Genomic DNA, 24,671 nt, shown 5'->3' on the forward strand with positions numbered 1-24,671 from the left:
TCGTACTCTTCATAATCTTCGGGAGCTTGCTCCTCTCCCAGGGCGGCGGCAGCGACCTGGCGGGGTATGGGACTCTGGTTCTTCGGGCAGTTAGGGTCGTTGGCATAGTGGCCGGTCCGCTGGCACCGGTGGCAAGTAACGTTGGCTCGGAACCCCGGACGCATCGGGGGGTTTCCCCTACCGGCCGGGGGCGGGGTGTTGCTGGCGGGAGCTGCCGGGACGGCGTCTCTGCCCCGGCCCTGGCCTCCTCCTCCTCGGGGGCTATGGGGACCTTGGTTGGTTCTGTTTGGTTCACTTGGCCCACTTCGGGCAACTCGAGTGCTCTCCCATCGGTCAGCTTCGGCGGCGAACTGCCGAGGTTCAGTCAGTTTACTGTCGAGGAGGTGCTGCCTGAGCTCGACGAAGCAATTGTTGGAGAGGTGCTCCCACACAATGAGGTTAAAGAGTTGCTCGTAGGTGGTTACGTGGCTGCCCTTGATCCACCCCTCGAAGGCTCGACTGAAATAGTTCACATACTCCACCCAAGTTGTACCCGGGATCCGCTTGCAGTCGCGGAACCTCTGGCGGTACATCTCGGGCGTGAGTCCGTATCGAGTGAGGAGGGCGGCCTTCATGTGGTCATAGGATGTCATCTGATGGTCCGGGAGCTGCAGCAGGAGGTCGCGCCCTTCATTGACGAACCTCCCCCATAGTCCGGCTCCCCAGTCACTTCGATCAATCCGGTAGGAGGTCATGGCTATCTCGTAGGCCTTGAACCACTGCTGGATATCGTCGTCTCGATAATATTCTCTGACGACATCCTTGGGGATGTGGACTTTCGGTTCGGCAGTGCCCGGGTTGTGCGGGCGCTCGGGCACCCCGAGGTCTTTATTCTGTTTCCGCATCTCTATCTCTGCTAGCTTGCGCTCATGTTCGTATGCCAGTCTTTTCTCTTCGAGTTCTATCTGCCTTTGTTTCTCTTCCCGCTCCTCTCGGAGCCGCAAGTGTTCTAATGTTATCTTTTGTTCCGCCAATTTCAGCTCTCCGTCCAACCGGAGCCGTGCCAACTCTAATTCATGGAGTCTGCTTTTTTCTCGTTCTTGGATCTCTTCCAGGGAGAGACCCGTTCTCCTTCCTTCAGTCGGAGTGGTGTTTGTTTCTGGTGCCTCGAGGTTTTGGTTCTGGGGTACGGCCGTACCCGTTTCTGCCCAAGATTCTAGGGCCTTTTTGAAGTCGTCTTTCGTGCTCAGCCCGGTGGTAGCAATGCCTAGTTCCATGCAAAATTGCTTTAGCTCTCGATGGTTGTATTCTTCTAGTTTCTCCATCTGGAATTTCTCTGTGGATCCGCTCTCTTTTGTTGTCATTGTGGTTGAGTCGTGGGGTGAGTTACGTGTTGGTTCGGATCGCGCCGCTGGCCACCAATGTTAGACGGGGACCTAGAGGGTCTGCCGAGGACAAGAGGAGAGGCCTCCGGTGAGGGCCGTCTCCAGCGATCGTACAGACAAGTAACTTCCCCCCCACAGATGGACACCACACAAGGATAAGGTTAACACTCTTTATATACGGTTCTTGCAGCAAGGATATCAACGATACAGTGAGATCGGGACACAAGGGTCCTCTCAATTCTAGTCTCTGGAAGGGAAAGGGGGTAGCGGGACAGTCTTGGTACCGGTCTGGTACTGAGGTGGTACGATGAATAGCTCACAATCCTCGATCTCGGAGTTCTGGAAGGTCGGGCCGCGGCAGCGCCAGCAGGCTCGGATGATAAGTCTCACTTGAGAAGGGCCGCGGCAGCGCCAGCCGGCAAAGGCGATGGTTCACACAAGGATGGGCCGCGGCAGCGCCAGCAGGTCCCGACGAGGATGTAGGTTGCAGAGGGCCGCGGCAGCGCCAGCAGGTCCCGACGAGGATGTAGGTTGCAGAGGGCCGCGGCAGCGCCAGCAGGTCCCGACGAGGATGTAGGTTGCAGAGGGCCGTGGCAGCGCCAGCAGGTCCCGACGAGGATGTAGGTTGCAGAGGGCCGCAGCAGCGCCAGCAGGTCCCAACGAGGATGATTCACAAGGCAGGGCTGCGGCAGCGCCAGCAGTCCGTCAAGGATGAGTTCTTCTAGGTGTCTCTCGACTCCAGGATACAACTGCCTTCCTGCTCTGGAGCTGCCCCAGTTATAGGTCTGGCCTCCTTTGATGTCCGGACCCTCGCTCTTGGAGGTCGGGAGGTCCGGGATGAGGGAGTCCAGACACCCAGCAGGGGGGTGGAGCCAGCGCCCGGGGAGGCTGGGGGCGATCGGCACCTGGCGGGGGAGAGCCATCTACACTCCTTTCTCCCATTGACCTGCCAAGTGGTCCGCTCACCTCCTGGGTGGATGGTGGTGCCTCGATGTCGGGGCCTGGCCAGGCCCAGGGTTGGGGTCGAGCTGAGGCCACACGGCCTCGTGGTGCAGTGTCCAAGATGGCGGCTGGGCTGGGGCAAGGCTGCCGGTGGTGGCCCGGGCCGGCCGATGTCGGGGTTTTCGGGAGCAGGCGTCCCGTTGGGGACGGGTTGCGGGTTGCTTCTGTGGGTTGCCGGGGTGGTTCTTCTGGGGACCCCGGGAGAGCCGGCGTCCGAGTCTTGTGATGCGGGGAGGAAGCGGCCCCTTCACGAGGCCTGTCCAACAGAATATAACATGGGAATAAATAATTCCTGGTACGACTGGTGAGTAGTGTAGGGCGAGACTGAGGAATATTTTTGGTTGTGGCATATTAATAATTGTAAATAACTTTTGTCTGACTTCAGGGCTTTTGTTTACTTTTTGGGGAAATGATTCAAAGCAATTCTATGCCTTCAATTATAGAAGAAGATCCACTTTTTGAGGAATCTATAAACGTCCATATGTAAAAACATGGTACATAATGGCTTATATGCTGCAAACATGTATTTCCTCACTTGAATTCTGAGAGCTTAACATCCATGGTAGGGATAATAAGGGGGCAGGGCTCAACAATACTTCCAAGTAGCAGGATTAGGATGTCTAATTCGAAAGCTGTGCAGTCCATTTCCGGTTTTTACATTTTGGCTCATGTTGCTAGGGTAGGGGAAACAGCAGTTCCAAGATTGTGTTACACGCATAACAGTTACAGTAAGGGAAGCACATAATGACTGCTAGGGCAGCAGAAGGGTGCCACACAGTGTGAGGAGTTGCATTGTCGGGCACTGAGTAGCACTGTAAACAGTCCATACTTTGTGAAGGACTTCAGACCCCTGCATCTCCAATGCTGCACATTTCACCAGAAGCTAATTAAATCCTAATGTTCACACAAATGATCAAATAGGTTTTAGTTAAACCAAGCCTCCGTGAGATCAAAGCACTTTAAATGGATACTGACTGCATAAGACGATTTTTCTCCTGAAACATACAAAATTGTGCAAGCATTCTGAATTTCAGAATCAAAAATAGACAACACGCACACGAACATTACTTTAAGCCCCTCAAACATGATGCCACATTAACGACTTGGCTTCAAACTTATTGGTACACTGTCAGAGAAGGTATTTATAGCAATAAATATTCCTACTCAGGACAGAAAACATACAAAAAGTGAAGAGAGGCTACTTGCAATAAGTCTAACCACTGGCAATAGCTCAGGGTGGCCCTCCAACCCATTGTTCTTTTGATCACCACCCCATCTCAGTTTGGACCCAGACATATGCATGCCAGTCTTGACCCTCATCAATATACTGGAAGAAGTCACATCTGGACTTTCTTTTAGGGAGAACCTCGCTTTTGTTGTGTGCCTCTGTTTAAGTTTCTGTACATCCAAAAAGGCAGCTTGCTTCTACACTTTAGCTCGTGGTGTTGAGAACCACCAGGTGTTCTGTGATCGAGGTCATTCGATTTCTCTTGCCCCAGAAGCAGGTGCCAAACCTTGCCCTGTGGAGAGAAAAGGAAAGCAAATGGGCATATTCCACCCCTCCTTTCGCCTACACTCATAGGAATGTGGTAGGGTTAGGAATCCAACACGCCCGCCTGAAAAGCTTTAGCAGGGTCTAGATGAGGACAGTTGTCCAAAAACCTCCCAAATCAGTTCACACACGCAGTCCTTGGTATTTTTTCATAATTTATCGAGCTATATATTTAAATATATATCAAGAAAAATGGAGTTATCACCATGACAATAGATACCTCTGTGATAATTAATATTATTAGAATAAATAAAGATTGCCTATCAAACCTTCCTAATCAATGAGTGTAAGAAACTCCTTTTTTGCCTTGTAACTTTATATTAGGCTGTCTTGCAGGCAAGCCATGTAATACATAGTGCTTAATTTGTGACAGTGCCCATCATTTTCTTTGAAGGCTGCGATCCTCTTCTAGCAATGGTACGGCCCGCCTCCACAAGTGCTGTGGTCAATTTCCACCACTGACTCAACAACCATCTTTCACCGCTGGTGCGGCTAAAATCTATTGGTGCTGTCACTAACCCGCTGACCTGTTGTTCCTTTGGGGGCAGATCACCTGATCTTGTGGTTTTCATCCATTAAACCTTAATGGTAAGCAACATGAGTCTGTAAATTAGCCTTTACCCAACTCATTTAATAGGGTAAAACCCTCCAAGCAGAGACCAAGTCATTTTTCATGTGATGCATGTAACAGATGCCAGTCTGAGCTGACACCACTTTCGTGAGGGCAGGGCATTTGGTATAGGCAGTAAAAGTTGAGCCTTGGCACAATCGAGATTTTTTCAGTATTTGCTTGGGCAACACCTGCTAACAGGTCAGTGGGAAATAATGTCTTGCTGTCATAAAGCAATGCCTTGTACATCAGAGAGTTCATGGGACAAGACGGGTCTATGGATGTACTATTTTATTAATCGATCAGAGAACAGTGGTTAAGCCGGCGAGAAAGGATGAACCTGTGGGGGCTAAGGTGAGCAATGAATAGAGTTACTGAAGGTGCACTAGGGTATAGGAAAGAATGATCATATCGGGGCACAGAACAAAGAATGTAGATATGAAATCATGATGTGCAGCATGTAGAATGGAATGGACAAACCATACAGGAAAAGCCTTGAAGAAGTGACAGTACTGGCTGTGCACTGCCTCAATATGTCAGTGAGAAATCTTCCAAAAATAAACTAATCTGGGAACCCTATCTTATCAACGTTTCTCTATTTGCCACATACATGCAAATATGAATTATTACATTTTTGCTGGCCAACCAAATGTCCTCTTCCACATAGACCTTAGCCCGCGTTTTGTCCCTGCCACTGAAATTAACCATGACAAAATAGTTTGTCTATTTTCCATTTGCCTATTAATTCTTTATTATATGTATTTAGGTGCAAGGGTTTCTCCAACTTGAATTCTGAAAAAAAATGATATTGTTAGATATTTAACTTGTGTTAAACTGTGAAAGACTTATGCCATGGTAAAAGCTGTTTATGAGATGAAAATAAGCTGACCATGTACAGATTTCAACTGTTACAGTGTTTCACCATTTACTACACAGCATAGGCATTGGTCTTCCACCTCTAATTTTGATGTACATAGAGCAAAGGAATTAAAAGCAGGCATAGACAAACCAGGAAGCACACACCACTGCCGGGTGCGGGCGGTGGGTGACCACCCTGTGTATTGATGTCACCCTGGCATGGATGGCCATGGCTGGTCACCCATCGCCGGGTGCGGGTGGTCGCCCACCGCCGGGTTTGGGCAGTGGGTGACCGCCCTGTGTATTGATGTCACCCTGGCATGGATGGCCATGGCCGGTCACCCACTGCCGGGTGCAGGTGGTCACCCACCACCGGGTGCGGGCGGTCGCCCACTGCCAGGTGCGGGCCGTGGGTGACCGCCCTGTGTATTGATGTCACCCTGGCATGGATGGCCATGGCCGGTTACCCACCGCCCGCACCCGGTGGTGGGTGACCGCCCGCACCCGACGGTAGGTGACTGCCCACACCCGGCGGTCTGCGGTGGGTGCTGCTATGTGACTGAAAGGGGGGATACCAACTGCCAATTCCACTTGCACATTCAAATGTATGTGTTAGACTGCCCCGCCCCCGCGGAATGCGTGCTCCGCCATTGCAATGCCAGTGAGTGATGATTTTCAAAAGATGCACCACCGCGGTAGCGCACACATGCGGTTGGCGGAATGTGACCGTGATGGTCCTTGCACGTGTAGCCAATGGAAACAGGTAACGCGGGATGCACAAGCGATTTTGAAAATAGCGGAAGCCCTCCACCGCTGCAGCAGGGCCAGTCATTGGCTCATTATGAATGAGGCAGCCCGGGAAAACCAATTGCTGCAGACGTGTGCCACTGATATGAGCTCAGGGCCCTATAAATGTGTGAATTTCTGCAGCAGACATCCACTGCTTTCAGCCACTGCTGCCTGCACCCATCACCTCTACCTGCTGCTGCTGAGCAATCCACCAACTACTGCCTGCGCTCATCACCTCTACCTGCTGCTGAGCATTCCACCAACTGTTGCCTGCGCCCATCACCTCTACCTGCTGCTGCTGAGCAATCCACCAACTGCTGCCTGCTCCCATCACCTCTACCTGCTGCTGCTGAGCAATCCACCAACTGCTGCTGTTGTGCCACAGTCCTGGATATTGCCATGCCGAGAGTTCGAGAGATCCGGTCTCGTCCCTTCACTGCAGTGGAGCTGGATGTCCTTGTGAACGGTGTGCTCCGCCACTTTGAACGGCTCTACAGTGCCCCCGGACAGGTGGTAAGTGCAGTGGGGGACATGTTGGTGTGCATGAGGTGGTCACTGACTCCTGGCTTCTGCAATCTTGGCTGTATGCTGTGTGACCTTCCTATGTGTTGTACTGTGCATGGCTGCTGAAAGATACGTGTTACTCCTATTTGTGTGAATGGCCAACTGTCCACTGACTTGCCCCCTCTTGTCTCCCATCATGGTAGGTCAAGCTGCACCTTCGCAAGGCCATGTGGAGGACCATAGCACGTGATGTATGGGGTGTGCAATAGGCGACACACACACTGCCACAAGCGGTGGGATGCCATCTCCAGGCTCAGCAAGAATGTGGCAGAGATGACACTGGGGATGATTCCAAGATCAGGCCGGCTTGCACGACGTACCATCACCCCTCTAATGCTACGTATCATAGCTGTGACACATCCTGACCTGTCCGCCCGGTTGAGAGGGGAGCAGAAGCAAACTAGCGGTAAGCAGACTGAATGGGTTTGTGACTTGTGAGTGCACGCATGTATTGCTCCTCAGACACAGTAGTGACATCCGTGGTGTGTATGTTGTGCTGCAATTGCATGTTGGTGCCATTAGCGGAGTGAGCGTTAGCATCCATGTCAGCCAGGTGGACCTACCAGTTGCATTGTAGTGCAGGGTCCCAGGACATGCCGTGTGGTGGTCAGCATGCACTTGCCTTGTTTGTTTGATGTACATGTTTCACAGGCACCCCTGGTTCTATGACATGAGGATATCTGGTACGGGTGGTTCGTGTGCAGGATGGGTGCTACATGTTAGTCAGCAGTCAAGGAAGTTTTGATTTTGTAATTTGCAGTACTTGAGTGTGGCACTTAGGTATACCTCTTTTCATTCTCTTTCAGCTTTGGCCGAGGGCACTGACCCACGAACGAATAAGCTTAGTGGTGGAAATGCATCCGGATCAGAGATCACACACACGCAGACTGAGACTGAAGGGAGCAGCCCCGGAGAGGGGGACAGAACTGTCCCTGAGGACTCACATGTGGAGACACCATCGTCCTCATCTTCAGACAGTATTGGTGAGTCAGCACTGTTGGTAGACACAGGGAGTGGGCAATCTTCACCTTCAGTTGGTACACAGCACACTGTGTCCACACTGCCACCAACTGCAACAAGTACTGCTCGTGCTCGCCAGAGTAAGGGGAGCAGAGTGGCCTTCGGTGCAGGCACCGCTGCCCCTGCCCCTGTGACACAAACTGCCCTTTGTGCTGAGGTAGTTGATCTGACGGGAAAGCTGTGTGTAGGGCAGACCAACATGATCAATGCATTCCAAGACCACGATAGGAAGTTGGGGCAGGTGGTAGCATTCATGGAGGGGATGCATGGCGATGTTGCTGGTCTCCACAGAACAGTTCAGTCAATATCCAACACAGTGTCTGCAGCCATTCAACAGTCACATGGACAAGATTCCTCTTCAGTTCCCCCATCCACTCCACTTGAGGTCTCAAGGGAGAGTGACATTTCAGACCAGGCCTAATTTTCTGGATATTGCACTAGAAGCAGGCACAGGCAGAAAGGCAGGGCATGGAGGCCACAGACACCATCCCCTAGGACAGGTAAATCTTTCACAGAACACGACGTCAGCTACCCTGGAGTTGACACACAGGATCTTCAATGGGTGTTAGGGGACAGGGATTCACATGTGACACATGCATCCCCCTCAAAAGGTACTCCCAAGGCAAGGGCACCTCCCAAGGACAGGGACACTCCCAAGGACAAGGACACTACAAAGGACAGGGCAACTCCCAAGGCCAGGGACACTCCCAAGGACAAGGACACTACAAAGGACAGGGCAACTGCCAAGGCCAGGGACACTCCCAAGGACAAGGACACAACAACAGACAGGGCAACTCCCAAGGCCAGGGACACTCCCAACCAAGGACAAGGACACTACAAAGGACAGGGCACCTCCCAAGGCCAGGGACAATCCCAAGGACAAGGACACTACAAAGGACAGGGCACCTCCCAAGGCCGGGAACACTCCCAAGGACAAGGACACTACAAAGGACAGGGAAACTCCCAAGGTCAGGGACACTCCCAAGGACAAGGACACTACAAAGGACAGGGAAACTCCCAGGGCCAGAGCACCGCCCACGGATAAGGCACATCCCAAAGACAGGACACCTCCCAGGGCCAAGGCTTTTCCCATTCACAGGACATCCACCAAGGACAGGCATACATTACCCCTGCGTCCCCTGAAGCTGGTGTTGTTGAAGGAATGTACACCACATGTGTCAGAGGTGGAGTCCCCCCATACCTCTACTCCATCCACACCCCGGTGAAGCGGAGGAAGGAGTACACTGTTGTTGCATCCCCCATTACACATGATACAGAGGGTAGAAGGCAGGGCCAGACAAGCGTCAAGCAGGGTCCAGCACGTCCCCAGAGAGTAGACCACCACCAGCACATGAGCCACCTTTGATGGGTGATGTTTCAGATGAGGCCGCACCACTTACCAGTCCAGTTATGTCCAGGGTGCCCTTACATATCCCAAAGAAAAGGAGACACACACCAGTGACACCTGACCACCCCAATGTCGCTCCAGTACAGCTGTCCCCAGCTCCCAGAGCCACCCTGCCTCCTGGCCCATACAGCCCTGTGGCTCATCATTTCAGTGGTCTTAGTGGGTCAAATGCAGTTCACTCTCATGTGTCAGATAGTGGCACTGTGTCTGTTGTTCGCTGTCATGCCTCATGTAGTGTGTCAGATAGTGGCACTGTGTCAGTTGTGCCCTCTCCTGTTTCAGGTACTGCTACTGTGTGTGTCCGCCACTCTCATGTCTCAGATGCTGGCATGGTAATTGTTGATCACTGTACAGGGACATGTCCTGGCAGTGTGTCTGCGTCTATGGCTCATGTGTCAGTCTGTAGATCTGTGGCTGTGTCTAACACTCCTGTATCTGGTGCTGGCAGTGTGTCTGGGTCTATGGCTCATGTGTCAGTCAGTAGATCTGTGGCTGTGTCTCACACTCCTGTATCTGGTGCTGGCAGTGTTTCTGGGTCTATGGCTCATGTGTCAGTCACTACATCTGTGGCTGTGTCTCACACTCCTGTTTCTGGTGCTGCCAGTGTGTCTGGGTCTCTGTCTCCTGTGTCAGTCACTAGAGCTGTGGCTGTGTCTCACACTCTTGTTTCTGGTGCTGGCAGTATGTCTGGGTCTATGGCTCATGTGTCAGTCACTAGAGCTGTGGCTGTGTCTCACACTCCTCTTTCTGGTGCTGGCAGTATGTCTGGGTCTATGGCTCATGTGTCAGTCACTGGTACTGTGGCTGTATCTCCCAATCCTGTATCAGATCCTGCCACTGTGTCCAAAGCTACTAGGTCAATCAGTCCACCTGATTCTGTGCTGTGAGGTGCAGTTCCCATCACTCTCATGTCATTGTACTTGATGTCTGGATTGTCCATTGTGACCGCCCTTGCATTATTGATGTCCATGGCACGGGACGCATGACACACGTCTTTGTGCTGCCTCAGATGTACCTGTTCTGTTCTGTACCATGGCCTGTTGATGCTCGTTGCCCCTTTCATGTGCTGCCTCAGAAGTACCTGCTCTGTTGTGAACACTGCCCTGTTGCTGTTAGGATGCTACATTGTGCCCTCACATGTGCTGCTGCATATGTACCTGTTCTTTGCCATGGACTGTTGATAAACGTATCCCTTCTCATGTGCTGCATCAGATGTACCTGCTCTGTTGTGAACACTGCCCTGTTGCTGTTAGTATGCTGCATTGTGCCCTCTCATGTGCTGCATCAGATGGACCTGTTCTTTCCCATGGACTGTTGATGCACTTATCCCCTCTCATGTGCTGACTCAGATGTACCTGCTCTGTTGTGAACACTGGCCTGTTGCTGTTAGGATGCTGCATTGTGCCCTCTCATGTGCTGTCTCAGATGTACCTGTTCTTTGCCATGGACTGTTCATGCACTTATCCCCTCACATGTGCTGCCTCAGATGGACCTGTTCTTTGCCATGACCTGTTGATGCTCTGTGCCCTTCTCATGTGCTGCCTCAGATGTACCTCCTCTGTTGTGAACACTGCCCTGTTGTTGTTAGGATTCTGCATTGTTCCCTTACATGTGCTGCATCAGATAGACCTGTTCTTTGCCATGGCCTGTTGATGCTCTGTTCCCCTCTCATGTGCTGCCTCAGATGTACCTCCTCTGTTGTGAACACTGCCCTGTTGCTGTTAGTATGCTGCATTGTGCCCTCTCATATGCTGCATCAGATGGACCTGTTCTTTGCCATGGACTGTTAATGCACTTATCCCCTCTCATGTGCTGCCTCAGTTGTACCTGCTCTGTTCTGTACCATGGCCTGTTGATGCTCGTTGCCCCTCTCATGTGCTGCTTCAAATGTACCTGTTTTGTTCTATCCAGTGCCCATGCTCCTGGCTACTCTGGGAGTAAACCCCTATTATGTGCAATAAAGCAAGTTATTCCTGTGTAGTGGTTTCGCTGTGTCATTCCTTGTTGTCTCCTTGCATTGTTGATATATTGGTGCTATCGTAAATGCTGTGTCCCCAACATGCCCCTCCCCACATCACAGCCGCGGCAGGTACTCCCCTTCCGACCGCGATTGGTGTGTTTGCGTACCTGCGTCGTCGTCAGCGACGGTCCATGACTTGCTGGTAGTGGAGCACGAAGAGGAGCGTAAATGTGTGCAGAGCTGGGTCCATGACGGCGATCTGCCTGTGGTGGGTATCTCTCTGCAATGTTTTGCCTCTCCGCTGTGGTGAATCCGTCTTGTTCAGGCTGGTGGTTTTTCCACTGCGATTTGCTGTGTCTTTTACGCCATAGTGATTACGTGGACGGTCGGAGACGTCATTCCGTACGGCGGTGTCTATGGATTGGTTATGTCCGCCACGGGGTTGGGTGTATTTACGCGGCGGTGCTTGTTCTTCTGCGGCGTACAGAAATTTGACAGTGCTTCCCATCCTAGTATGGCGGATGGACTGGCCGCGGCTGGCGGACAGAAAAAAGGCATTTTCCGCCTACTCCAGGCCAGCGGTCTTCCTTTCGTCCACCATCCTAATCAACCCCTAAATTTGCATTGGCTCAGTCAACCTGTGCATCAGTACTGCTGCCCACAGGACCATAACTAGAGCCCTGGTCCCCAGTAATAAGTGCCAGTAGATCCCACCAGCAACTACTGAATACACACTGCATAACTTCTGAAGGCCTGGTGGTCTTCAATATCGTGTTCTGACGGGCATGATGTCCTCCAGCATCTGGTTTTAACCTTTACACCTCCCCAATGATGAAGAGCTTACATACATTTTCCTCCAAAGCATCTCCATGGGGTTGGTGGGCACATCTTTTGCTAGTGTTGGGGCAGATACCAACATTTAGCTGAGAACATTCCCTTGGTTGTAAGCATTTGAAACCATAAATACATGTTTAGAGCCCCATTGATGCAGAAGACCAGGCAAGGTAATTCTACAGGAAATCTTTTACCTTGTCAACAATGATAATTCTTTTTTGCAATGTATTACTTGCTACACATAGCTGTGTTTCATCTCAAATGCATTTTTCTGCATATTTACACCCATACATGTTCACATGAAAGAACAGCAGGCTGTAGGGCCTATTTACAAGATGGTTTGTGTCGCTCTTGCACCACGCAAAGTGGTGCATGAGAAACGTAGACCATAAGTTAGATTCATGAAGTCATGCAAAGCCACTTTGCGTAGCTCCATAAATCCTCTTCCTATGTGTACTGCAGAATTGCTGCAAAATTGCTGCAAATGTGTTGCAGAAGAGGGATATGACTCTCAGGATTGGTTTGGCATGAGGTGCACCTTGCTGAGCTAAAACAATTCTGCATGCAAAGCATACACCCATGTACCATGATGTTAACTGGCGCTAGCCTGTCAAGAGGGCATCAGCGCAGAGGAAAATTGCAGGAATGCACCATATTGCCTTAAATAAGTCTCATTCCTGACCTTTCCCTGTCACGCAGCGCAGCAGGGTGACTTGCTGCGCTGTACTGCGGGACTATTTAATAAATAGGCCCCTTTGATTTAAGCTTTTTAGGGGAAGGGTATTGCTGTAAGCAGTGCCCTCTGCCAGAAGTTAAAAGGATGTTGCAAGTCACCTTGAGTTGCATGACCATGTCAACGAATTCAGCTTCTAGCTTCATACTTCTATATAATCATGGAACTCCTCAGTGATTTGCAATATCCTTTTGCTATATAGCAGAGCGTACTTTGTGCCTATATAGTACACGGGAGCCTGCAAATCCTCCATAAAAGCCAGGCTATAATTTCCTTACTACAGTCGTGTCTGATGTTCGTAGTCACATGCAATAGAGACACAAGGTAAGTCCTCAACTGTAATAACGTAATCCAGTTGAGTTGTGATGTTAAAAAGTTCTTTTCATAGTACATTTGTTTGCATTCTATTAACATTAATATGCAAACACACAAATGGTATTTACTGTGTACAATTCATGTTTAGATTGACTGTTGGTAGTGTAGGCCTTTTGTTTAGTATGGCTAATGTTTGGGAGTCTTTTATTTCATGTCACAAGAGTATTTTATTTCTAGTAGAAGCTAAACTCAATTAACATACATGATGTGTCTTTGCTTCTTTTCTCTTGGGAAATATTTTCCTTCACTTGGTAACTGCAGAATGTTTTTGTTAGTTGTTACAGTGCACACACAGAGTACATGCTGGTCCAATGTATCTTGTTTGTTGAAAATACCTGTACGTTTGAGGGAGGTTTAGAGAAGCTTTATTGAGTAGAATCCTAAGAAACCAATTAGCCCTAGATTGTATCAGTATGCTTTAACCTGAGTGGAGGGTTTATGGGCATCATGTGTAGGTGTAGCAAATGTTAGAATTGTGTGATAAAAACTAATGCAATGTAGATGAAAGTTCAGAGCCTTTTCAAGATGTTTGCAAAACCCTTTTCAAGATATTTTAGAGCAGAGTAGGGCACTCTCCTTATGAAATAACTTATTTCACTAAAATGTTGCCTCTTGAAACAAATTGTTACTAATGTGTTCTCTTACCTATAACACTGATTGATTTGAATGACTTAATTACTAAGGCATAGATGCATAAAGGTAAAATCCGCTCACAAAGGGGCAGATTTTCAGAATCGGCCCCTTTGCGACCGGTATTTTTGCATTTGGGATGCATCATCCCAAATGCAAAAATCGCAAAATAAGAAATCGCAAAATTGCGATTACTTGCATTTAAGGAATCTCAAATTGAGATTCCTTAAAATGCAATGCATTAAAGTTGAAAAAATAGCGATTTCATAGTTTCATGTTGCGCACACACATGCCTTAAGGGTATGTGTGTGCACAACATATGTGCACAGATCAATTTCAGGGGTGAAACAGGGTGTCCTTTGGACACCACTGCACCCTCTAAATCGCATTCTCAATTTGCGATTCGCTAATTGCGATTCCGAAATTGAGAATGTCTTCTCATTCATTCCTATGGGCCTCTAGGCCCATAGGAATGAATGGGGAGGTATTCCTTAATTGCGACTCGCAATTTGCGAGTCGCAATTAAGGAATTTTAAGAAATCACTATTTTTTTAGTGATTTCTTCATGCATTGCATTTTGCTATTCCTTTATAGCGAATCGTTATTTTTCGCTATTAAGGAATAGCAAAATGGGTTATTGATGCATCTGGGGGCATATGTATTCATGCATTGACTATTGATTGACACTAATTTGATGATGTTGTGTTTACAAACATTTGTAACCTTTAATAAACTGTTGGTCTTCCTTGTGGATCCTAATTTATTTCACATTTTCAAAATGTATTCACTTAATAAATAGCCTGTATTGAAGATTGCGATTCATCAGCTTGTGCTTCATGGGCTCTGAATTTGCACAAAGAAAATCGCAAACAACTTCATAATCCCACAGCTCAAAATTACACCTGCAGTTTAAACAATGAAGCGGAGAACTGTCTTTTTCTTCTTCCCAACAGTTTTTCTAGTCATGAACAGAAAGGAGAAATGTATTGCAACATGTTTATTTTTTCACAGTATAAGACATAACAGGAAATATCACATCTCTGCATGTTTCTTCGCATTCTGAGCTACAGCATTTCTTAAATCTGGTTTACAATAAACTGACATCTTTTTGCAATATATTGCTAACTGCCTTTTTGTTTGATTTCGCATTACGTATTCCACTCTTATTTTTGATATCTGCAAACATACTGTCTCTTTCATATAGAAGATCAAGACACCGAGATGTTAAGAGGAGTGAAGCTGTGACCATGTATTATTAGGAATAAACATACCCCTTATCGTACATTTAAAGGATATTGCAAACCACCTTGGATTTCCATGACCTTATAAAGGACATCCTTTGGGATTTGCAATATCCTTATAATGTATGGAAGGGCAGGGGGTAGGTTATCGTAAATATAATAATATCTCCGATAGCACCACTACAACCAACACAGTGGTGCTTTTGTGACAAGTCATTGTAAACACGATGGATTGAACTCTCATTTTATGACACCAATGTCACTCACCCTTGTGTCAAACAAATGCAATCAGAGGTTCTGCCAGTGATTTTATAATATCTGGTGTCTACAACCCACATATAAGAAATAGCATGATGAGCCAGGGGATAATTATCTTAATGAACACAGCTGTTCTACATGGGATGTCAATATGTCTCATTTAGCTCTGTGTCCCTGGATCCATTTCCTTCCTATTGTTCACATCAAACACTGGCATGCTTGCCATGTTCTTCACAGGTACAATATTTACTTCCTTTGAAACTTTTGCTTTTCACTCCTCTGCCAGCGCATTATTTAAAAGTCTCCTCCGGGAGCAATTTGCATGTTTTAATGATGGGATGATGTTTAATTGTTTCAGGCTTCTGCCAAGCCAGGCTTCTGCACTCCAGGAAATCAGGCACAAACTGTGCATCTAGCTTTGTAATCAGGAGAAAGTTCATCTAAATGTGAGGCGCTTTTTCTAAAGTCTAAACATCTTTTCATAGAGCATTTGTGTTCTGAATTATAATATAGCTCCAGATGTGCTATTTACTTGTAAAAAAAAAACTGGTCGCAATTTGTACTAATAGGCCGGTTTGACAAATTCAGATTTGAAGTGGGTTGCAATCTGACCATCTTCATGAATATTAATGAGGTAGATCACAAATTGGGACTCACTCTGACTGAAGGAAATCACCGGGATGGTGGTGTCCTAGGTGCTGCAGACCACCATGTTTGCGACTGTTTTTCAATGAAGTAAGGCTTTTTTTTAAATGCAACCCATTTCCCATAAAGGAAAACTGCTATGTTTAAAAAAAAAATTTACTTTCTTTCTTTAATTTGTTTCAACGTCAGCAGTTTTTTTAACATTCACAAAGGCAAAGGGGTCCCCGGGGAATCCTTCCCCTTTTGCAAACAAGTTACTATTCCAACTTGCGAGTTGGTAACGTTTTTGATATTTGGCGGACTGATTTTGGTTGCAAAATAATGGTAAATGTCTTTTCTAATCAGTATTTGGAAGGGACGCCAATAGTAAATGGCACTTTAAAATACCAAAACCAGGATGGGGGGTTACTATCTCATTTAAGGTGTCTATAAACGTTCATCATTTCCCAAAATGGGATAAGTAAATAACCGCAAACTCTGAATCGAATTGTTCCTAAATATAAAAAGGCTTTGTACATCAGGTCCATTACAGCAGTACAATTTATAACAGACATCAAAGACAATCATGGCATATACCTTGGGATAACATTAGTAAATTAATATCAAATTTGTAATTTTAATTATGAAGGTGTGATGTTCTACATCATTTGCAAATTCAATTAAAGGTATGCACATGTAAGATTTACATCTTTGAAAAAAAGAAATGAATGATTAAGAGACAGATGTGCTAATCTCAGGTTCCAAAATGCAAGTTACAATTTGCAACCAATTTTTTTGCGATCAGAATGCGAATTTGCAAATTACGTATTCCTACTAGGTTGACTTACCTTATGGATATTAATGGGGTAGATCGCAAATTGCAACCCACTAGGGATCACAGGGATGGTTGTCTGCTGAGGTAATCAGACTACCAGGCCTGTGATTGCTTTCAAATAAGTCCATTTATTTCTTTAAATGCAATTCATTATCCTTAAAGGAAAATGGGATGTGTTCAAACAAAGAAATGAAAAGTGGAATTGAAAATTTTGGACTACTGAGTACTCTTTAATAATATTTTATTCAACATTCATACAGGGGATGGTGACCCTTGGGGACCCCTTCTTGTTTGCAAATGGCTTACCACCTCCTTTGAGGAGGTAGCAAAGATTAATGTTTAGCTACTAGAATTCGGTTGTAAAACAATACATTCTTATCCAATTTGGTATTTGGAAGGCATGCCCTAAACATGCCCTTTCCAAACACCAAATGGGTATTTGGTGGCAATCCCAAATTACAATTTGGTAAAATGTTACCTAATTGCAATTTCAGTTTGTTGCATCAGAAGTAGCATATTCGCTGTGACAATAGGCCTGATTCAATGAATCGGGCCTTTTACGACCGCAAAAATGCTCCGTACATCTGCCCTTAATTTTTGATGAAAGCTAGGTATATAGCTCAGACCTAGACACATGGGCAGTGAAATACTGTACAAGAAACATACATAAGAAGTAGCATTAAAGGAATGATATGAACAGAAAAAGAAGTTCATTGGAAAAAGAGACACAATCTCGAAGCCATAGCCCGTGCATGTAAGAGCGGTGGTGCGGTGGGGTCAGGTGGAGGGGGGAATTTTGAGAGAGGGAAAATGTATTAATTATTTAATTTTTCCTAGCTCTTGTCTGTTGAAAATTAACCACCCACCCGGCCTCACCGCCCCATCGCTCTTACCTGCACAGGCCATGGCTGGAATCTTGTCCTTCAGACAGGTTCTGAAGAGGTGAAACTTGACGTCAAAAACATCAAGTTTGGGTTGAGCCTGATATTGTCAGGTAGACTGTTCTGAAGTTATTATTGTTGTGCTGCTTGCCAGCAGAAAGATTAGATGAGAGTGCTGGTTTTTTGACTTTCTAAGAGAAGGTAGCTTCTATTGTTTATTTTTCTAACTGTAATTCCTAGTGTAACCTCTGGGTTGGTGAATGAGCAGATCTGAAGTTGTTTATGTGTGGTGTAGGCCGTTTTAAAGAGGTGGACTGTTAAATTGGGACAATGGCTAATAAAGCTGCCCGCAGACTAGGGTTAGTACATAGCTCCTTGTCAATCAATCAATCAAGACATTTATAGAGCGCACTACTTACCCGTAGGGTCTCAAGGCGCTTAGGGGGGGGGGGTGCCGTTACTGCTGGAACAGCCAGGTCTTGAGCTTCTTCCTGAAGGAGAGGTGGTCTTGGGTCAGGCGCAGGTCGGTCGGGAGGGAGTTCCAGGTCTTGGCGGCCAGGTAGGAGAAGGACCTTCCTCCTGTTGTCGCTCTACGGATGCGTGGGACGGCGGCGAGGCCGTGGCTGGCTGATCAGAGGTGGCGTTTGGGAGCGTAGAAGTTGATTCGGTTGTTGAGGTAGCTCGGGCCTTGATCGTGTAGGGCTTTGTGTGCGTGGGTGAGGAGACGGAAGGTGATTCTTTTGTTGACGGGGAGCCAATGCAGGTCTCTCAGGTGTCCGGAGATGTGGCTGTTTCGTGGGATGTCGAGGATGAGTCTGGCTGAGGCGTTCTGGATCCGCTGAAGTCTCTTCTGGAGCTTGGCGGTAGTTCCGGCATAGAGGGCATTGCCGTAGTCCAGTCGGCTGGTGACGAGGGCCTGGGTGACGGTCTTCCTGGTCTCCGTGGGGATCCACCAGAAGATCTTCTGTAACATGCGCAGGATGTTGAAGCACGCTGAGGAGACGGCTTTGACTTGTCTGGTCATGGAGAGGGAGGAGTCCAGGATGAAGCCCAGGTTGCGTGCGTGGTTCGTCGTTTTGGGTGCGGTGCCCAGGGCGGGGGGCCACCAGGAGTCGTCCCAGGTGGTGGGCGTGGAGCCCAGGATGAGGACCTCCGTCTTGTCTGAGTTCAGTTTCAGGCGGCTGGTCGTCATCCACTCGGCTACCTCCTTCATCCCTTCGAGCAGGTTGGCTCTGGCGGTGGCGGGGTCGTTGGTCAGGGAGAGGATCAGCTGGGTGTCGTCGGCGTAGGAGATTACGTTGAGGTCGTGTTGGCGTGCGATGGCTGCGAGGGGGCTCATGTAGACGTTGAAGAGGGTGGGGCTCAGCGAGGATCCTTGAGGGACGCCGCAGATGACTTCGGTGGCTTCTGACTTGTACGTTGGTAGGCGGACTCTCTGTGTTCTTCCGTCGAGGAAGGAGACGATCCATTCCAGTGCCTTCTCCTGGATTCCGACGTTGCTGAGGCGTTGCACTAGGGTGCGGTGGCAGACAGTGTCGAAGGCCGCGGAGAGGTCTAGGAGGATGAGGGCCGCTGTTTCTCCGTTGTCCATCAGGGCTCGGATGTCGTCGGTGGCGGCGCTGAGGGCGGTCTCGGTGCTGTGGTTGGCTCGGGAGCCGAACTGCGAGGGGTCGAGGGATCCGTTCGTCTCGAGGAAGGCGGCCAGCTGTTTGCTGACGGTCTTCTCGATGACTTTGGCTGGAAACGGGAGTAACGAGATTGGGCGGTAATTCTTGAGTTCGGTGGGGTCTGCTGTAGGTTTCTTGAGAAGAGCGCTGAGTTCGGCGTGCTTCCAGCTCTCGGGGAAGGTGGCGGTGTCGAAGGAGGTGTTGATAATGTCCCGCAGGTGGGGTGCGATGACAGCGTCGGCCTTGTTGAAGACGTGGTGAGGGCAGGGGTCGGTCGGAGATCCGGAGTGGACAGAGTTCATCATGCGGACGGTGTCTTCGGTGCTGATCAGAGTCCAGGCTCGGAGGGTGGTGGTGGGCGGCGTTGCTGAGGTCGTGGCGTGCGTCGGTTGGGTGCTGAAGCTGTTGTGTATGTCCGCGATCTTGTTGTGGAAGTAGGAGGCGAGGGAGTTGCAGAGGTCTTGCGAGGGGGTGATGTCGTTGTTTCCGGCGTTGGGGTTGGAGAGCTCTTTCACGATGTTGAAGAGTTCCTTGCAGTTGTGTGCGTTGTTGTCCAGCCGGTCCTTGAATGCAGATTTCTTGGCGGCGCGGATCAGTTGGTGGTGCTTCCGGGTGGCGAGTTTGAGGGTGGTCATGTTGTCCGGTGTAGGTTCCTTTCTCCAGACTTTCTCGAGGGCTCAGCAGTTCTTCTTGGAGCTCTTGAGTTCGTCGGTGAACCATGGGGCTTTCTTGCTGCCGGGTCTGCTGGGCGGGGTCCTCAGAGGGGCGAGTTCATCCGCGCAGTTGCTGATCCACTTCGTGAGGTTGTCGGCGGCCTGGCTGGGGTTCGCTGAGCTGGCAGGAGGGTGATGGCTCAGGGAGGCGGCAAGTTGGTCGGCTGTCATCTTGTTCCAGTTTCTACGGGCAACCTGTTGCTGGTGGTGGTGGATCGTCGTTCTTTTGAAGGTGAAGTGTACACAGCTGTGGTCCGTCCAGTGGAGTTCTGTGGCGTGGCTGAAGGCGATGTCTTTGCTGGATGAGAAGACGGCGTCGAGTGTGTGTCCGGCGAGGTGGGTGGGGGTGTTCACCAGTTGCTTGAGTCCAAGGTTGGCGAGGTTGTCGAGCAGGGTGCTGGTGTTGCGGTCGTTGTTGTTCTCCAGGTGGAAGTTGAGGTCCCCCAGGAGGATGTAGTCAGCGGAGGGGAGGGCATGCGGGCTGACAAAGTCGGCGATGTCCTCGCTGAATTGAGTGCGTGGTCCCGGGGGTCGGTAGATCAGGGTGCCTCTGAGGGTGGTCTTCGGGTCGGTGTGGATCTGGAAATGCAGGTGTTCGGCGGTGGTTAGGGTGTTGTCGGTGCTAGTCGTGATTCGGATGGTGTTCCTGTGGATGATGGCGATGCCTCCTCCCATCTGGTTGGCGGTGCGGTCCCTCCGGGTGATCTTGTAGCCCTCTGGGATGGCGATGAAGAGGCGTTCATCCAGGTCTCCGTGATGAAGGCAACGTCAGGGGCTGTGGCGTCTAGGAGGTTCCAGAGTTCGATGGCGTGTCTGTGGACGGAGCGGGTGTTGAGGAGGATGCACTTGAGGTGGTTGCTGCTGGTGTTCGGCTTGGCAGGTGCTGGTGCCGGGCAGGTTCGGTTGCAGGTGAACTTGCAGGCGTGGCAGCTGAAGGGTCCGTGGGAGCGTCGTGGGGTGGCTCGGTAGCATCCTGGGGTTCGGCCGTTGTTGAGTGCGAAGAGGGTGGCGGCGGTGTAAGTCAGGCGGGTCGGCCGGGGTCCTCGTGGGCCAGGGGTCCTGGCACTGGGCGCGGTCCAGGCACGGACGGGCATAGACGGGCTTGCCTTTGGCGCGCCTTCGGCGCACTATCAGCGCGCCCGCTGCGCGTGATCGCTGCGCGTTCGCACGGTCGCCATATATGGCCAAGTGCGCGGGGTGGGCGGAGCAGCTGGGAGGCGGGAGCAGGGAGGGTACAGAAGGCAAAAGGGGCGGGGTTAGCGGCAGTGGCGGGAAGCGGGGAGCGGGGAGGGAGGACGAAGGGGCCAAACGAAACAAGCAATACAGAAGGCAAAAAAAACAAGTTACAGGGAGACAGGCAACAAAAAACAGTACAGAACAGCAAATACGATGGGGGCAGGTCAGGCGGTCACGGACCAGGCCCCTAGAAGGCAGGGGGCGTGGTCACGCGGCGGAAGCTCGGCTAGCGAGGCAGTGAGGCAGCGAGGCAGAAGGCGGGGAAGACGCACGCAGCAGCTGGTGGCCGTGCGGCGCGGGGGTGTCCTAGAGCTAGGTCACACTCAACTGCGTCGCACGGTCGCCATATATGGCCAAGTGCGCGGGGGCGGAGCAGCTGGGAGGCGGGAGCGGGGAGGGTACAGAAGGCAAAAGGGGCCGGGTTAGCGGCGGTGGCGGGAAGCGGGGAGCGGGGAGGGAGGACGAAGGGGCCAAACGAAACAAGCAATACAGAAGGCAAAAAAACAAGTTACAGGGAGACAGGCAACAAAAAACAGTACAGAACAGCAAATACGATGGGGGCAGGTCAGGCGGTCACGGACCACGCCGCTAGAAGGCAGGGGGCGTGGTCACGCGGCGGAAGCTCGGCTAGCGAGGCAGCGAGGCAGAAGGCGGGGAAGACGCACGCAGCAGCTGGTGGCCGTGCAGCGCGGGGGTGTCCTAGAGCTTGTCATCAGGACACCATGTTTCCAGACATCTACATGCATTTAGCAACCTAATGTGTTCTGGGATTTGTAGTCATGTTTTACTTCAGTACAACCTTATGGACTGCCACTAATTATGATTTATAACCAAAAAGCTCAGACTGGAAGCATGGTGTCCTGACATGTAGGTCAGTGACAATGTAGCTCAGTTGGTACAAAAACACTTACTTCCATGTTCTGAAGGCTACCCTGAAACTGATGTGCCAAGTGATGTTGGTAGGTTCAAGGCCCTAATAAAAATAGAGGAAATTTGCATCCTTATGCCATCCTACACAAGTGAAAGAAATCTTGGAATATACTGCAAATGGGACTCTCACTCTCGCAAGGGTGCCAATGCACACGCTGCACTAATGACTGCCACATTCTTTTATGGATGATATCCAGTCTGACTGATTCTGGAGTCTGCCATTAAGTGACCACCTGATGATGCAGCAAAGACGGGATCATTTCAACAGTGGAGTCTTTAGGCTCCTTCAATAAACCTATTTAGAACATTGGAATGTTGAGCGCTCCTTTGAAGACAATGGAGTGCTCTGGGCTCCTAATGACTGGTAGACGCCCAGAGAAAAACATTTGAGTGTTTTCGTATTTCACAGCTATTGCTGTGAACAAAGGACTCTTGGAGCTGAGGAGATTTAAACACCCTCAGACTCCGAGAGGCATTTGTTTTTACTAATGTGAACATTCTGTCCTCTAGGGGCCGATGTTATAATAGCCTTAGAGCCCTCCGTAGCGGGCTCTACCGGCCATTAAAGGCCCGTTCCTGTTTCTAAAGGCCCTTGCCTTTGCCTCAGGCCTTTAATGACAGAGCGGGCCTTTAATGGCCAGTACAGCGGTAGAGCCCGCTACAGAGGGCTCTTAGGCTATATGCGAGTCACAGCAGATGCTTTTTGACTGAGTTTTTATCCAAATTGTCAATTGTGATGATTTCTAGAACAAACAAAGGTTATTTCATTTGTTTAGTTGTGTGCTTAGTATACATAATGCTTGTGTTACATGGTTTACATTATAACTGGATATTCAAACCAAAGAGTGTAATAGACACAAATACTGCAATCTAACTTTGTGGGGTCAGGGCTCTCAGGTGACGAAAGACATGCACACAAAGTAGTTAAGAGACAGAACAGAGAGGTGTCTCGTGAAGGTGATGTATCACCTGTGTCTTTTGAGGGAGGACCAAGGCTGGTTTATGGAAATTACTCTTAAATAAGCCCCAACCTCACAATGTCCTCAAATAACTCAAGGCTGCTTGGCACTGGCATAAAACCAGGCCCTCTTCTTACTGTGATCCTAGTCCCTTGCAACTCACGTTTAAGGGGTTTTTGACCAAAATCCCAAACACACAGTTCACACTTCGTGAATGAGACAGTACACTAAAGCACAGGACTCACACAAAATGAATAAGACCAAGGTAACAGACTTACACAGAATAACTGAGACTGTGCATACTCATTCAGAGACCTTGTAATTAAAGAAATTAAGCTCCCACCCATTAATACTACACTTTAAGGGGAGGACTAGCATCTAATGACTATGTACCACAACATGGGACTCAAACTGAATGAGAGAGACTGTGCACCAAGATTTGTGGCTCATACTATACCAGTGGCACTGTGCTCCAATGTATGGTACTCACCTAAACGAGTGAGAGTGAACTCCACTGAATGCAGTATATCAATAATGCAAAATAATGTTCTGATGAAAGTGAAACTCACACCCACATAGTGAGACAAACTTCAAAACATGAGAGTTGAACCTCTTTACAGAGACTGTGCAGAAAGTAGTGAGGCTTACATCCATAGAGACAGGCTGTGGATTGTGGGACTCACTCCAAATGAGTGAGGTGGTGGTCTTAGAACTGATGCTCACAATGAGTGAGACAGTGTTCAACAAGTGAAAATAAGACCAATGAATCTAATTGTGGTTCATGGTGTGAGACCTTCACCCAATGACAGTAACTGCAAAGTAAGTTGTGAAATTCACATCCATTGAGAGAGACTGTGTGAGGTTTGAACCAAATGAGTGAGGCTGTGATACATGATGGAAGACATAAAGAATGAATGAGATTTTGCTAAAATAAATGTATGCTCCCAGTTAGAGAGTTTCTGATCTAAGAAATTGTCTCATCCAGTAAGGGACATTGCGTAGCCAAACATGAGGTTCACATCCAATGAGAGAGACTGTGCACCAAGGTGAAGGGCTTACGCCATAAGTGTGTTTTAACTCCAAGAAGTGACATCAGACCCATGAATGTATTTGTGTTTTAAGGTGTGAGATTCATATCCAGTTAGACGTTGTTCATGCCCTTGTCCTGCAACTCTGCCCCTTGCACCTGCATTCTGTTCTCATTTGCCTATGACTATGGTTGTCCTGTGTCCTCACTGTTTATCTCTGGTTAGTAAGTACTACATAAATGCAAATGCAATTATAATAACCTGTGCTATGATATCCGCATTACTAAAAAACAAACACCAACTGCAGATCTTTTGTGTTGTCCAATCGCTAGTCAATAGATACCACGAACACTCCCCTTCAGAAAAAGGAGATCAGGTCTCTCCAGGGAGTTTATGGAGGCATGATGGTTCAAGACCCGTATGTCAGAGTTCTCTCAGGAGATAGAGAAAGTGATAGAGCACCTATGGAAGATAAGTGGGAACTCAAGTTCCAAACCCCAAAATAACTGAAACTGATTACATAGGGGGTAAAAGGAAAGGAGAACATGGAGGAAGTCTGTGGCATTTGGGTGGTTGCCAGGGGGTGAAGGGGGTTGCTCA

This window comes from Lissotriton vulgaris, chromosome 1_2 (genome assembly GCF_964263255.1).
Source record: "Lissotriton vulgaris chromosome 1_2, aLisVul1.2, whole genome shotgun sequence".
NCBI lineage: Eukaryota > Metazoa > Chordata > Amphibia > Caudata > Salamandridae > Lissotriton > Lissotriton vulgaris.